General features: G+C 39.1%; 1 long non-coding RNA gene across 2 annotated transcripts in view; it reads left to right on the top strand.

Moving 5' to 3' along the window:
* The window catches only part of LOC103350411 (uncharacterized), a 335,035-nt gene extending 320,232 nt beyond the window's left edge, over window positions 1-14,803 (top strand). For both annotated transcript variants that reach the window (XR_011388163.2, XR_016232714.1), the window contains exon 9: window positions 11,638-14,803. This is a non-coding gene — a long non-coding RNA (uncharacterized LOC103350411). The remainder of the gene's footprint in view (window positions 1-11,637) is intronic.
* The last annotated feature ends 1,414 nt before the right edge of the window (window positions 14,804-16,217 follow it).

The raw sequence follows: 16,217 nt of genomic DNA, 5'->3' as shown, positions 1-16,217 counted from the left end.
GGAAAGGAACTAAATGGATAGATCAACATTACTTTCTCTTGAGATGCAGGGAAGAAATTAGTTTAGAAGTGAAACAAAGTAATGACAGCAATCCCACAAGCAATGCAGGTGAATATATTTTATGACATAAAGGTCACCTTGAGTTGTAGGGAATGACATAAGGAATGTTCACTTCCCAGTTAAAACCATGACTCCCAGCACCTAATCTGAAATTTCCTAAGGTATTTTAAACAAAGTATTTGTTTGCATTTCCTGCAACTCCTCTATGCTTCATGGTTCAAAACATCAGCAAAATTTCTGATTTGTTTTATTTCCTCTCCTAAGCCAGTAGGTCAAGTGGCCTTGAATTTTATTTTGAAATGTCTTAATATTCATTATTTATTATTCACTTATATTGATATATCACTCCAGACTAAATAAACCATTCTCACTTCAAGTATCAATGGGTTGAAATATTCCAGATGACTAAATAACCATCTGTTGGTATACAATGGTAACAGCCTATTGCTCTATCATGGACTAGAAATGTGAAAAATAATTACAGACTAAGGTAAGAATGAAAATGTCTATTTCCTCACCCTTCATGGTCAGGACCAATAAACAGGTTCAGCACAGAGCACCAGAGCAAATTTACTTAATCAATGATTCGTGTGACACAAGAGCCTTCAGAATGAACACCCAAAGACTAAGGGACAGCTTTCTGTTTTATGTTAGATTTGAGCATAAATGGACAGCTGTGTAGAAAGGATTGGATGAAAGGGAATACTCTCAGGATAGTCGACTGAGGATGAAATCCAGCAGAGTTTGTCAGTTCAGATTCTGCTTGGCCTATTTATATAGCTTTCCTTCCACTAGGTGTGGGGCAAGACCCCTTTGGAGCAAGGATCTTCAAGGGAGAAGGAGAGAGTGAGGATTCTAGGCTTTATGGCTGACTTTGGAGGAGAGACATTCGGGTTTACATGACTCACTTTAGGGACAAGAAATTTGGGTTTCTGTGACTCAGCATTGTGAGAGGAGAGGTGGGAAGGAGGGCAGAGAGGGGCTTTGCTTCTGAGGCTGCTGTGTGGCCTTCCGGCCTTGGTTCGAAGGACTCAGCTCACCAAAGCACCATACTGCAGAGGATCATTTGGGGAGCCACAACACCATAAAAAATACTGTAATTGTGACAGATATGTCAAAGTTAATGGAAATATTTCTTTTTTTTTCTTTTTTTTCACTGTTATTTAATGAATATAAATTTCCAAAGTACAGCTTATGGATCACAATGGCTTCCCCCCCCATAACTTCCCTCCCACCCGCAACCCTCCCCTTTCTTCTCCCTCCCCCCTTCCATTCACATCAAGATTCATTTTCAATTCTCTTTATAAATAAAACTATTTGTGTCTGCAACTACGACGTTTTGAAGTATATGAATGGAATGGTTTATGAAACAGATTAATATTTTCACAGTAACCCAGAATGTAATACATGTGGGCACTTTCAATGATAATTAGAATAAATGCTTGTGATAGATTTAAATATAGTTGGGTACAATCTAAGTAATCTTGATTATCTAATACACATTTCATTATAAATATCAACACTGCTACTATTATTACTCATAGTATAGCTTTATTTTGGAGAAATTGTAATTCAGTTTCAGTTATTCCACTAACCCTTCTCACTCAGTTATAGTGCTGACATTTTATCACTAGAGCAGAAGTGTTTGCATTATTTTGAAAGAGATACGGTGCTTACTTTTGTGTATATTTGTTGCTGTTATTAGTAGTTTTAGCAAAAGTCAGAGTTGGCTAAAGATGAAGAAATAAATAGGAAAAATAAGTTTAGAAGATGCTCGATGAATTTCTATCCATTTAAGTATTGAATTTCTGTTGCATTTAAGTATACTGTTGAAAGAAAGGCAAATAGTTAAAAATTACAAGGTTTTTTTTTTTATCTTTTTCTAAATTCAAGGCTTTGCTGTAGTCAGTTATGCATCCATCTGCCAGGGAGTATGTATGTATGTATAGAGATTAGACCTGTTGTGGAAGGCACTCAAATAGAAAAAACAAATGCATAATAGGATTATGCATCAAGACAATAGTTTTGTAAACCAGGCCACAGCCAGGAAAAGGATTTCCAAATTCCTTATTCTCCAATTTTAGCATATCAAAAGCTAAGCACTGAGTTCCTCGGATTTTTGGTACAGAAAAGCTTCTTTAAGCTGCAAGACTACGGAGTCAGGAGACTTGCTGTTGTTGCATGAGAGAAAACTACAGTTTAGAGCAACTTAAAATCTCGTCTACCTTGGAAGACTGAGAAGGAGAGGACAGAGAGGGAAAGAAGGCCAAGGAGTCATGGGTGTGGGGCTTTGACCCAGACGAGAAAAGCATGTTAAATAAAGCAGGATAAATCCAGATTCCTGCAAATGTGTCTACTGGGCTACGTATCACAGCCCAAATAGTTGGCCCCTACCATCCACACGGATCTGCCATCCACATGGGAAACCAGATGCAGTTCCTGGCTCCTGGCTTCATTTTGGCCTCGCCTGATTTTTGTGGGCATTTGGGGAGTGAACATGCAAAGGAAAGATTTCCGCCTCTGTCTCTGTGCCTCTGTGTGTGTGTGTGTGTGTGTGTGTGTGTATTCCTCTCTGGAACTCTACTTTTTGGATAAATAGGTAAATAAATACATATTGAAAAAATGAGGCAGGATAATTTCACTGGAGGAATTCTGCTGGAAATACCATCTTGAAGAAATCTCAGTTTATTTAACTTAACGTGAAGAAAATATTGCCACCATGTTTTGTTTATATCAGGAGTGCTTCAGATTTTATACAGATCCATCCACAGATTTTACTGCCAAGAGTCATAACTGATATGCGGTAGATACTTAAAAAAATCAACTAATTAAAGATTCTTTAGATAATCTCTCACACTTGGACACAGCTCTCCTCCATTACTGGCAGTTTTTTAAGTCACCAAAAGAAAACTCTAAAGTACATTTTTGTTATGTTGGTTTGTTATTGTATAACACAAATAGTATTTATATATCAAATCTAAAAAATGTGAAAAAATGTATGTTTTAAAAATATTCTGTAGTGTATTTTATATTTTCTCTTTAAATACAAGAAATAATCTGAAAAAGAAGCCAGTGATAACATTTTGTTGGTATTCTCAACTGATGTTGTTACCAGAGAAGGCAGGGTTCTTGTCTTCGCACAAGCAAAAATTCAGGCGTGAGACAGAGAATAATGGAAAGCAAAATAGCAAGGTTTATTAGGGTGGGGACATTCATAAGAACGGATGGGCACCTCTCCAGACAGAACCTGAGAGAGCGTGCCCAGTCGCTCAGACTGGGGTAGAGCGAGGTTACATGGTTGAGTGGAGGGAATACACCTGGGCAGGCCAGGCAGGTGACTCAGCAGAGAGGCAGAGGGCTAAGCGAGCAGTCTGGTTGAGGTGGGGGTAGAGGGTGGGGGGGTTCAGACTGGGGAAGCCTGGCTGGCATTGCCCGCCTTAGGGGAAGGATGGTTATCTGGTAGAAGGGGCAGGACTTTTGAAGTGCAGATACTGAGCTGCACCTGGAAGGTTATCCGGATGACTTAGATGCAGGTGCTGGACCTAAATGTCAATTCCTTAGGCCTTTGTCACACACACATAAGCTCATTTCTGACTTCCTACCTAACAATGGCAGTTTCTAAGCCCAGGCATTCATATCATGGCCAAAGCTGTGAGCAGCACACGTAGAGGGGATTTGGGGACACCCAATGAGCATCGCACTAATCCTTAATGACAGCCAGCTTCCTGAAGTGCAGGAAGGGAACTCCAGAGCAGAATCGTAATGTAATTCAATATGGCCATGTACTATACATACAATAATAAGATAAAGATAAGCCAAAGGGGGCCAGCACTGTGGCACAGAGGGTTAAAATCCTGGCCTGAAGTACCGGCATCCCATATTGGTGTTGGTTCTAGTCCCAGCTGCTCCTCTTCCGATACAGCTCTCTGCTATGGTTTGGGAAAGCAGTGGAATATGGCCAAGTCTTTGGGCCCCTGCACCCACGTGGGAGACCCAGGAAGAAGCTCCTGGCTCCTTCAGATCAGCTCAGCTCCACCTGTTGCAGCCATTTGGGAAGTGAACCAGTGGATAGAAAACTTTTCTATCTCTACTCTTCTCCGTAACTCTGTCTTTCAAATACATAAAAATAAAATCTTTAAAAAAAAAGTAAGCAAAATGCTATTGTGAGAAGTCAGATGGTTTAATAGGCAGCCTGGAAACTGAGGGTGGAAAATGTTCCCCCTAGAAGTTATCCTTACCAAGGTCAGAAGTGCCTGCTTGCCCACTCCTTGGGAGCCTCCAATCTGATTATGAGAATAGCAAGGGAGTGGTGACTCCAACCTTCTGAGCTCCCAGTTTATTGTGAAAACAAATTAGGAATCCCACCCTTGTGATGGCTCTTTTGTTTTATCAGGAGCAAGCCAGACAGAATAAAAGATGGGAAACCAGGTCTTTTGTTGGGTTTGTTCCCACCTTATTGATTGACAGTTTCTTCCCCACAATTGTACTTAAAAACTCCAGTGCCACAGGGTCCTTCAGGTTTTTCTTCTCTTAGAAACCCCTCACCATGCTGGCTGGCTGGACTCTAATAAATCTTTTTTTTTTTTTTTTTTTTTTTTTTTTTTGACAGGCAGAGTGGACAGTGAGAGAGAGAGAGAGAAAGGTCTTCCTTTGCCGTTGGTTCACCCTCCAATGGCCACCACGGCTGGCGCACTGCGGCCTGCGCACCGCGTTGATCCGAAGGCAGGAGCCAGGTGCTTCTCCTGGTCTCCCATGCAGGTGCAGGGCCCAAGGACTTGGCCATCCTCCACTGCACTCCCGGGCCACAGCAGAGAGCTGGCCTGGAAGAGGGGCAACCGGGACAGAATCCGGTGCCCCAACCGGGACTAGAACTTGGTGTGCTGGCACCGCAAGCCGGAGGATTAGCCTAGTGAGCCTCGGCGCCGGCCTCTAATAAATCTTGCTTGCTAAATCTCTCTGTTTGTCTGCTTAGAAAGTCTTCTTCTATGTGAGACAAAGAACCAAGATAATATGTTCTCTGCTGCCATTTTCCTGTAACAGTATCAAGCAGAATTTTAGGGGTCCAGTTAGTAATATTGTACTAGGTGATACTGGAAGTACGTCTATTCTTTGTTCACAACTTTGTTTTGATTTCTTTCTTTCTGCCCACATCCCTTTTGCAATGAGACATACGCAGTAAATGACACTTTGCACTGCAAAGCAAAGTAGGACTGGAGCAGGATGAAGTGTTAAAGGTTTTTTTTAAGATGCATTGGACATTCACACATTAACTGTACAAATCAATGATCAGTGTATGCAGTACTTCAATCAGGAAAGTGAGGAAATGCATTAATGGGTGTCAAAAAACAAATTACTAGGGCATCACCCTAGAACCAACAGTCCTGTGAAATGGCAAAATTCAGCTGTGAAAGACACAATGTAGAAATTGTGGTGTCCACTTCTAAATCTTTTTCCCTGCAAAGTGCCACATAAAATACTCTAGTACATAATTACTACTATTATTATTACTATTAATATTGGCACAGAAGATAAATATGACAAAAAGAATAATTTGAATTTTGATTATTCTTGAATTTGAGGCTTCATTAATAGTTGAAAGAAATAAGATATAACATTAAAATAGTGTATAGTTTTTTCAAATAAAACAAAGAGGAGTTAAACACATGGAAAAAATTGGGACTCCATGCTATGAATTTCATGATCTGGTCCCTGTCCATTTTCCCATCTTTACCTCTTTCAATATAGGGCTGTCTTCTGGCTTTGTGACTTGTACAGTAGCTGTCTTAGTTTGGGTTACTATGACAAATTACAATAGACTATAGTGGCTTAAATAACAAACATTCCTTTCTCCTGGTGGGGGAAGGTAGATGGACCAGCAGGCAGTTAGGTCAGTCCAGATCGAAATGAGGAAAGGGAAAATCTCTCCAAGAGGGTGCAAAATGCTTGCTTCTCTCCAAAAGCTGCCTTTAAAAAGAGAAAAATGCTGAATCCCACCTGAGTTTCCAGTTTTATCACAAGGATAGTGAGGAAGCAATGATTCTACCCTTCTGAGTTTTGGTTTATCATGAGAACAGATAAGTTATGTTAGGAAAATGGCGCAGTCTTATCTATGGCACAATCTACACCCTGACACCATCCTAGGCTCTAGCCCCCGCTGGAAGCCAGGTGGCCACATGGCCCAACCACCAGTGTCAAGCTCTACCCACATCCTAATGGGATTCGCTGCTCCTACTTCCTGGCCTGCCCTCCGGCAAAGTTTTAAAAGTACCTATTCCTGAACATGTGGCCCTCTGCTCTCCTCTCCTCTCCTCACCAGCTCTTGCCTCCCTCTCTCCTCCCCTCTCTTCTCTCCTCTCTTCTCCTCTCTTTCCTTTCTCTCTTACTCTCGCTTTCCTTCTTTGCCCCTTCCCTCTGGCCTGCTGGGTTTTCCCCAATAAACCCTTTCCCTTACTCTGGTGTTTGGTGTGTTTTGTGACGATCTTACAAGTTATCAATCACACTTTCTGATAGCTGCTTCATCATGAGCAAGCTGGACAGGATAGAGAGGATTACAAACCTGGCCTTTTGATGGGTTTTATTTGCACCCACTGAACTCTCTAATTGATTGTTAGCTGCTGTTCTTTTTTCCCCAAAAAAATTGTGCTTAGAAGACATACTTGGGTGTGCCTCTCTTGGAGGCCCCCTCCTAGCTACTATGGCAGGAGGTTCTAACTTAAATATTTCTCGCTTTGCTAAGTGTTTTGTCTGTATGGAGATTCTTCTTTCACATGAGACAAGAACCGAGGTTGCCTTTCTTCACTACCCTTTTACCCATAACACCAGTCTGGAGGTTGTGATGTCCAACATAAAAGCATGGTGAATCTGACCTCTTGTGAGGGCCCTCTTCCTGATTTTTCATATGACTGTCTTCTTGTTGATTTCCTCACAACACAGAGAAGGGAGCAGAGAGCAGGGAGAGGGAGAGAGAAAACTCTTTTCATAAAAGCACTAATTCCATCGGGCTAGCTCCAGCCTGATGACCCAATTACCTCCCAAAGGCCGCATCTCCAAATACACTAGGAATCAGGACTTTAACATATGGATTTGGGAGACAGAAAAGCACCCAGTCCATAGCAGTCACACAGGATTTCAGGCTTAGCTTAATGTTCTGTTGTTTCAGGTTGAAATTTTCAATAATTTTATCTTTGAATTTATGTTTTGAAAGTGAAATCTAAGGAAACAATAGAGCATGCCATGTATGCATGAGCACACTTTCCTGGTGTGCCCAAAGTTCTGCTGGACATTGGGTGGGTGTTCAATAAGACTCAAAATGAGTAAAAGTTAAGTGTGTTATGGCTCCAACTGAGTATGGGAGGAATGGCTGACAATTCCAGGAGTAAACTTTCCCTTTGGAAATAGGCCTTATTTCAAGTGAAGAAAGAAGGAAGTAGCATCTTAAGAAATCCAAAGGATTTCAAAACACTATTATATCCTTTCTTACCCATAATTCTTCATATTATCCAGTCAGATACTCAGAAAGGACCATATAGAAGGAAAAGGTAAGAGGGTAACCCATGGGTCCCTTTCCACTTAGTCCCACCTCCTTACTTATCTGTAAGCTGAAGGTAAGAGGGTGTTGGTAGACTGCATCTGTATTAAGAAGTAAAATTTTAAAAGTTGAAATATTTATATTATTCTGATAAGAATGAATCACATAATTATGTATGACCTATGAAATATAAATTGTACAATTCAATGATTCTACATAAAAGGTGAGTGTTTTTATATTTACATTTAAAAGTGGCATTGTCCAGGATAAAAATAAATGGTAGAAATCATTCTAATTATTTAAAATTTTACCCTTTTTTTTTACCAGCAGAGTGGACAGTGAGAGAGAGAGAGACAGCGAGAAAGGTCTTCCTTTACCGTTGGTTCACCCCCCAGTGGCCGCTGCAGCCAGCTATGGCCAGCGCACCGCGCCTATCTGAAGCCAGGAGCCAGGTGCTTCTTCCTGATCTCCCATGCAGGTGCAGGGCCCAAGCACTTGGGCCATCCTCCACTGCATTCCTGGGTCACAGCTGAGAGCTAGACAGGAAGAGGGCCAACTGGGACAGAATCCGGTGCCCCGACCAGGACTAGAACCCAGTGTGTCGGCGCTGCAGGCGGAGGATTAGTCTATTGAGCTGCAGTGCTGGCCTAAAATTTTACCCTTTTTAAATCTTGGAAAAATATTAGACACAGTAAAAAAAAAGCATAACAATTCAGAGAGAAAACAGAAAAACAAAAATGCATATGCAAGTAATTAAAAAAGTTCATGAAAATGGGAATAAGTGATAAGCTTATTTTTATGCAAAAAATTTAAACTCATGCATAGTTTTTCATAATATCCATTTCCCACAACTTTTTAAAATTTTTTTAAGATTTATTTATCTATTTGAAAGGCAGAGTTACAGAGAGGCAGAGGCAGAGAGAGATCTTCCATCCACTGGTTCACTCCCCAAATGACTGCAATGGCCAGAGCTGAACCTATTGGGAGCCAGGAGCCAGGAGCTTCTTCCAGGTCTCCCAAGCGGTTGCAGGGGCCCAAGGACTTGGGCTACCTTCTACTGCTTTCCCAGGCCATAGCAAAGAGCTGGATTGGAAGTGGAGCAGCTGGGACTTGAACCAGCACCCATATGGGATGCCGGCAATGCAGATGGTGGTTTCACCTGGTACACCACAACACTGGCCCCTCCCATGACTTTTGATAACATCTCATATACATGAATTTCAATTTTTTGCAACAAAATAAACATCGTTTAGTATTATTTTCTGCAAACCTTTTGAAGAAACTTTAATGGCTTTGTTTTTCCTGCTTTTTAATCAAGGAATAGCATGTTCATATTGCATTTGGCCCTACAAATTATGTAGCTATTTCTGATTCCACTGTCCTCTTTGAATGCTACATGAAGTCTTTCTTTTTTCCAAACCCAGTTATTTCCTATCTCCAGTCCTTCCCCCAAACTCTTCCCTCTGCTGGAATACCTTCCTCCCTGCCTTTCATCTGCTGTGGCTTCCTAACCACCTTAGTTCAAAGTCACATTGTACTCTATTATACTCCTGGTTTGTCTCCTAGTACTTACTATTTATAACCATTTATTAATTCTTAATCTACTTTTTGAAAACTCAATCATCCAAGTCTATTGTAAATTCCTTAGGAAAAAGGAATACTTCTGTTTGTTCACTAAATATGTACTCAATGTAGGCAAAGTAGGTAGTCAGTCAATATTTGCTGAATGAATTAATAGAATTTGAATTGAAGAAACTTTGTACCCAGATAATGAGGAACATAACATATAATCCTGGAGAAACATCATTTCAGTTTGAATCTCCTTAGGGAGGGGTGCCAAATAAGGGAGAGGACACCAGTGAAATATCAGTTTTTATTTGATAAATCCTACATTGCATCCCGTGTTTTTATTAATTAAATCTAGTAAACTTATCCCCCAAAATGCTTTTTAAAAGATTTGAGTCTTTATTAAAGTAAGTATGACAATGGCACAGTGTCATGGTTTGAACATTATTTTAGTTATGAACCCACTTAGGGATCTGGTAGGAGCTTTAAGTTTTTTCTTTCAGAAAAAATGCACATAATCATATTTTCCTATCTGGGTTAAAATTATAGACTTTGCAGATCATCCTTGATTCCTCCTGCTCTCATATTCACATAATTGATTTTCAGCTTCCCTAAATATGCCCCAATCTATCCCCTTGATCTTGTTTCCATGACCAGTTAGTTTAAGCCATCCTCTGCCATTTGGATATTGTGGCTTCTTAACAGTACTTCTGTTAGTCCTCATCCCTTTTAATTCACTTTCACATATCCTCTGGGCTAGAGGTTTTCCTTCCTAAATACATGATTGATCATGCCTCCTCTACTTCATATCATTTCATTACCTCCAAGAAAGTCTTTACAGTGCATAGTAGCATTTGACTCTTGCCAACTTGATGAGCATTCCTTCTCTTCCACTCCATTAGTGTTGGGTTATTTGCAGCTTCCTGATTCTGCTACACTGCTTAGAGTCCCATTTGTTGTGCTTAGTCCTCACTGTTTAGGATGTGTTCTCACCCCATTGTCTGCTATACAGTTGCCCCTCTGTGAAGTATTGCATGCATTTCCTCTCCACCCTCACTTCCACTCAAGGATAATGCAGTGACTCTCACTCTCCCTCATTTCTCACTGCATTGAAAAAGAATTATTTACTCATCAGTGGTTTCCAGTAGTCACTGAAATTCTTCAGCAATGACTGCCCTTCCTGTTTGTATTATATTTCTTGCATAGTGGTTCATGTGCAGTAGGTAATTAAGTTTTGACAAATAGATACATAAATGTTTACAGGCATTGTTATCATATACACACCAACAAATATAGACACAATTGACTTTTTTTGTTAGCAAATCAAATAACAAAAGGGAGATTATGGAGGTGTTTATGTGGACCATGGTGGCCCATTAAATGACTTCTTTTAGCAAGTCATGTAATGAGGACAGTACAAGTAGTTCTGAGTGCTTTGCTGAACTCTAAGCTTATTTAAGCCTGTGAAGTTGTGACAGTACATTCCTGCTACTAAAACAAAACACCATAGATGCGTAGCTTATAGACAACTGAAATCTGCTTCTCACAGTTCTGAAGGCTGGGAAGTTCAAAATCAAGATGTTGGCAGATTCAAGGTCTAGTGGGAACCTATTCTCTGGCTCACAAATGGTATGCTTGCACTGTGCCCTTATATGGGGAAAATGCAAGGCAGCTGCTTGGGACCTCACTTGAATGGCCCTGATGCCATTCATGAGGGCTCGACCTTCATGACTTAATTACTTCCCAAAGTCCTATGTCCTGATACCACCACTTTAGTGATTGGGTTTCAGTGTAGGAATTCTGAGGGAATACAAGCATCCAGACCATATCTTGACTAGAATGATTGTCCCATGTGAAAATTAATCAACAAATATAATTTTAGGAAGCAAGATATCAGTTTTTGGAATATAGGAAAAAATCATTAAGCAAATGTATATTTTCTCTCTTTTTGTTTCTTAAATATTATGTTCCATGAGAAACATGGTAATCTAATAGAATGAATTATATTGGCTTTTCAAAAAGACTAAGTATAATTCAAACAAATTGGGTGTATATCAGAGCCAGTTATTTTTAATATAGCAGTCTTAAGGACGAATGTAGAGACATCTTGTCAGACAGCCTGACTTGCTCAAGGAGACTGTTCATTAGGTAAACTATAAACTTCCTGCTGCAAGAGATATGCATTGTTTTCTAATACTTGCTTTTTGCAAATAATTTTTCTATATTCTTATTATAAAATTTAAGTAATACATATGTATTTAAGGTTACGGGTGAACCATATCCCTCCACAGCATGAATTTGTATTGAATTTATGCTGAATTAGGCTGCCTAACTTGAAGACCTTCTGCATTGCATATGTATTTATGTTTCTTACACAAATAGAATTGGACTGTACACATCTGTCTGTAAAATGATAGTTGGCAATGAGCATTTGTTGGTGACAGAGTTATGTTCTCATTTTCTGCTTTTTTTTTTTTTTTAAGATTTATTTATTTCTTGGAGAAGTAGAGTAACAGAGAGAGAAAGAAGGGAGAGACAGAGAAGAAGATCTTCTATCCGCTGGTTCACTTCCCAGATGACTGCAACGGCTGAAACTGGGCTGATCCGAAGCCAGGAGCCAGGAGCTTCTTCGGGGTCTCCTAAGCGGGTGCAGGGCCCCCAAGAACTGGGCCATCTTCCACTGTTTTCCCAGGCCATAAGCAGAGAGCTGGATCAGAACAGGAGCAGCTGGGACACAAATTGGCACCCATATGGGTTGCCAGTGCCCCAGACGGAGGTTAGCCTACTACATTGCAGCTCTGGCCCTTGATTTTCTGGTTAACAGCCATCCAGTGGTACAGTGAAGAATTCGTTCTTTCCTGCCTGACCCGAATACTGGGCAGGACTGAGCCATCAGTGTCTCCTTTAGCTAATTAGCATATCTCTCCCGCAAGCAAGCCTTGGTGACTGGCTTCTAGACAGGTTTTTAACCATTCCGAATCAATAAGGAAGGAGTAACATGATTGAAGACTGTGAGAAGCTATAATAGGAGCTTTGTAAAGCCAGGGGATAAGGTTTTTCTTCAGGTTAAATTTCATTTTGATATCTTCAAAAATAAACATTGAGGCTGAAATTTTGGAATACCATTGTTCCACTACTGTCTATTCAAAATAATATTACATATCATCCAGATACTATACTTTGTATTTACTATGTTGTCTGAGAAATTTCTAATTTGTTAATATTTCCAAGCAGGATTGGCCACCGCTCAGTCCAATACACATGTTATTTTGGCAGGTGGCCTGAGATTCTACTTTCAAGGAAGAAGGCTATTCACCTCCTGAGTAATATCTTGCAGGGTAAAACAATTGGTAGGGAGGACAACCAATCAAAACTTTATCATCCAATTTGTGATGACATCAGTGAGTCAAGTCCTTCTCTGATGTTAAATGGCAAATTGAGAAAATTAGTAGATGAATATTTCCCAAGGGAATTATATGTTTGATTTATTGCAAGTTTATGAATTTATATTTTTATAGACAAGTATTCATAGATCTTGGCAAAACTTTCTGGAGAAATACATAATTCCCACACATTTTAAACTATGGAAAAGAAAAAAATTGTTGATCCTAAAGAGAGTTTAAGAGGGATTCCAGGCTTACAAAAATAAAACAAAGTGTTTCTAAGGAAAGACAGAAAAGCTCATTCTCTCAGGAGTGCTACCAAATTGAACTCCTTTTCCCGCTGTGTCAAGGTGAGGAAGGATGAGATTGTCTTCCTCTTGCGGCTCCTTGAGATAATTTTTTTTCTTAAGTACTTAGAAATTAATTTTTGTCAGTTACAGAGTTATTGTAATTGTTATTGTTATTCTCTCACCCCACAATATTTAACCTAGAAGTCTCTGCCACTTTTCTGTATCTCAGGTTGATTAGCAAGCCCTGCAGATTCTATTCCTGCACATATTGTCTTACCACAATATACAATTTTGATAGCTGAAGGCTAGGTTGTTGTAAAGAAAGTGGTATGAATGCACATACTTCTCTTTTGATTTAGTTTTAATTTAATTCTTACTGTCTTTTAAGTTGTGTTTTTGTTTTTGTATTCTAATTTTTTTCTTCCACAATATTTTATTTTTGTTGTTTTGGCTTAAGAAACGACATGCTCAGCCATCCTGGTTAATCTTGTTTCTTCATTTTGTATTTAGTTTCTAACATTTAGCATAAAATATTAATCTATTGAATATACACTAGAATATATTCATTTATGCTAAGTGTCAAACATCTTAGGTTTTGTCAGAGTTGTAGATTACTGACCTTCAATTTTGGAAATGTGTTTTTGCATATGGATTTCCTGCTTACCCCTGCTTTTGAATAGAGTCAGATAGTCTTATGAGCAATTGAATCTTTTGTGCAATTAGAACTTTCCCCTGTATTATAATTTATAGTATGGTTGAATTGAGCAATGTGTAATGAGTCATTTTACCGAGGCTTTTAAGGAAGTTATTTCTGAAGGTCTGCCTAAGAGGCTAAAATATGTCTGAATTAAAAAGAATGACAGGCTGCAATCAGGACTGTAAAATAAAGGTGCTCAGTAAGCAGCCCTATTACAATCAGAAAGTGAAGGAAACGGATCTCTGTCTTGTGTGCAGAGGCAGAGGAAATGATGAATACCTTAGGTAACTCATTCTGCGCAAAATCAATCTTTCACTGTCAATTTTAAATGAACTAATTTGTTCACAAATCTGCTCAGTCAGTTTGGAAGCAGACTCTGTTCCTTCATATTAGCAAATCCTTTAATCTTGACTAGTCCACTGAGTAAGAAATCTAGAAATGTGTTAATATGATTGGACATATGTAGTAGGATAAGAATTGATTCTTTTAATTAGTGTCTGCTCAGGTTAGAGTCCCTTTCTTGGCTGAACTATTGACCCACTAATATATCAACAGATCACGTTATGACTAATATATATACGAAGTTTAGTTTAACTCTTTTCTTATAGTCCTATATTGCAATAAACTTTCAAGAGGCTAAATCTTTTATTTCTTTTCTAAGGACTGTTTAGCTTCAAGTGTTATGGGGAGTAACAAGTAAATAAATACCTGAGTGTTAATTTTTTTACACACATAGCTACAAATTGTATGTTGTTACAGCTCTCATTATTTGAGGAATTCATATTTGCCATACATTTAATTGTCATCTATTAAATCAAAATAAATACCATTTCTTGCATGAGGTTCACTTTTAAATAACTGGAAATTTTACCCATGTGATACAGAGTAGCATGAGAAAAAAACTAAGAACTACTGTATAAATATAAAATGTTGTTATAAGACATGGAAATAAGATATTATAAGTTTTAAAACACTATTTTATTTTACATGCATTTGTAGTTACCGAATAGGCAAATATGTGCATTTTGATTCAGAAAAAGAACACTGGAAATTCTTTATAAAATGAATGGTTATAAAATATAAAGGTGCATTTTAAATATAGTTTATATTTGATTAAACATATCCATACAGTGTATTCTTAAATAAATTATATCTTTGTTCAAAGAAAAACTACAGATGGAAATCTTGAATTATAAACACTATATACACAGCTTATAGCATTTTTTGAGCATTATATTGAAAAGTTAACCTAATAAACATTATCAGTGTGATTGTTTTATCAGTTTTTAAACTATTCTTGCCAATTTAAACACTTAGAACATACACCTAGTATTTAAGAATGAATTTGAGAGAGGCTATGTTCATACATTTCACACTGTATGGGGAGAAAGTTTGAGGAACTAAGTGCATTTTAATTCCTTCAGCAAGTATTCATTAAGTGTTTTGTGGGACTCTAAAACTTTTAGTCATAGTCCCTGACTTAAAGGAAATTGTAACTTGAACTTTAATCTCTAAGACTACGTATTATTTTAACGTGAAAATTGGGTTGACCCTGTGCTCCAGATTGACACCGTATACCCTCTCCAAAGCTGCTCCACCTGCGGTTTTTCCATTTTCACATTTGCCAACTCGGTTCTTCTAGTTGATCATGCCAAAATCCCTTGTGATTGCCTAACTCCTCTCCTTACCTTTCACTCCACACCCAATTTTGTAGGAGCTACAATTGCCTCTATCTTCAACTTCATCCTGAATTGGTGATTTAAATCCTCCATAGCTAAGTCATGATCTTAGCTACCACCATTTTTCTTTTGGATACCAACATTGCTGCTGCTGCTTCTGCTTCTTCTTCTTAAGATTTTATTTATTTATTTGAAATGCAGAGTTACAGAGAGGCAGAGGCATGTAGATACATATATACTTACATTAATAGGTAATACAATTAATTTATTTTTGACGATTTTTATTTATTTATTTGAGAGGTACAGTTACAGATAGTGAAAGGGAGAGACAGAGTGAGAGGTTCTTCCATCCACTGGTTCACTCCCCAAATGGCTACAATGGCTGGAACTAGGCAGATCCGAAGCCAGGAGCCAGGAGTTTCTTCCGGGTCTCCCACGTGGGTGCAGGGGCCCAAGGTCTTGGGCCATCTTCTAGTGCTTTCCCAGGCCATAGCAGAGAGCTGGATCAGAAGTGGAGCAGCTGAAACTCAAAGCAGCGCACTACAGACAGTGGCTTTACCTGCTATGCCACAGCGCCGGCTCCCAACATTGCTTCTTAACTGTTCTCCTGGTATCTATCTTTGCTCTTCCATTACCCCAACTACTAGTAACATCATTACCGAGTGATCCTGTTAAAACTTCAGTCTGGTATTTCTATCGCTCTATTCAAATCCTTTGGATACCTGTCTCAGTCATCACAAATAGCTCAGAGCTTACAGCAGCTTACAAGGCACTCAAAGATCCTACCACCTCTTATCTCGGTGACCTCCTCACATTCTCCTTTCTCTCTGATTCTGTTGTGGTCATATTGGCCTCCTAGTTATACCACATGCACACTGCTCAGGTTGTTGGAGCAGGGTCTGGCATACGATTCTCCTTCTGCCTGGGAGGCCTCAAAGTTAACACTCACACCTCCTCAAGACTGCCCAAGAGTGTTTTCCTAAAAAAGGTCTACCATGACAGCTGTATTTCAAA

Source organism: Oryctolagus cuniculus, chromosome 4, assembly GCF_051225735.1.
Source record: "Oryctolagus cuniculus isolate XC-2025 breed Fujian yellow rabbit chromosome 4, ASM5122573v1, whole genome shotgun sequence".
Lineage (NCBI taxonomy): Eukaryota > Metazoa > Chordata > Mammalia > Lagomorpha > Leporidae > Oryctolagus > Oryctolagus cuniculus.
The sequence above is the reverse complement of the archived record's forward strand: the minus strand, read 5'-3'. Positions and strand labels throughout refer to the sequence as shown.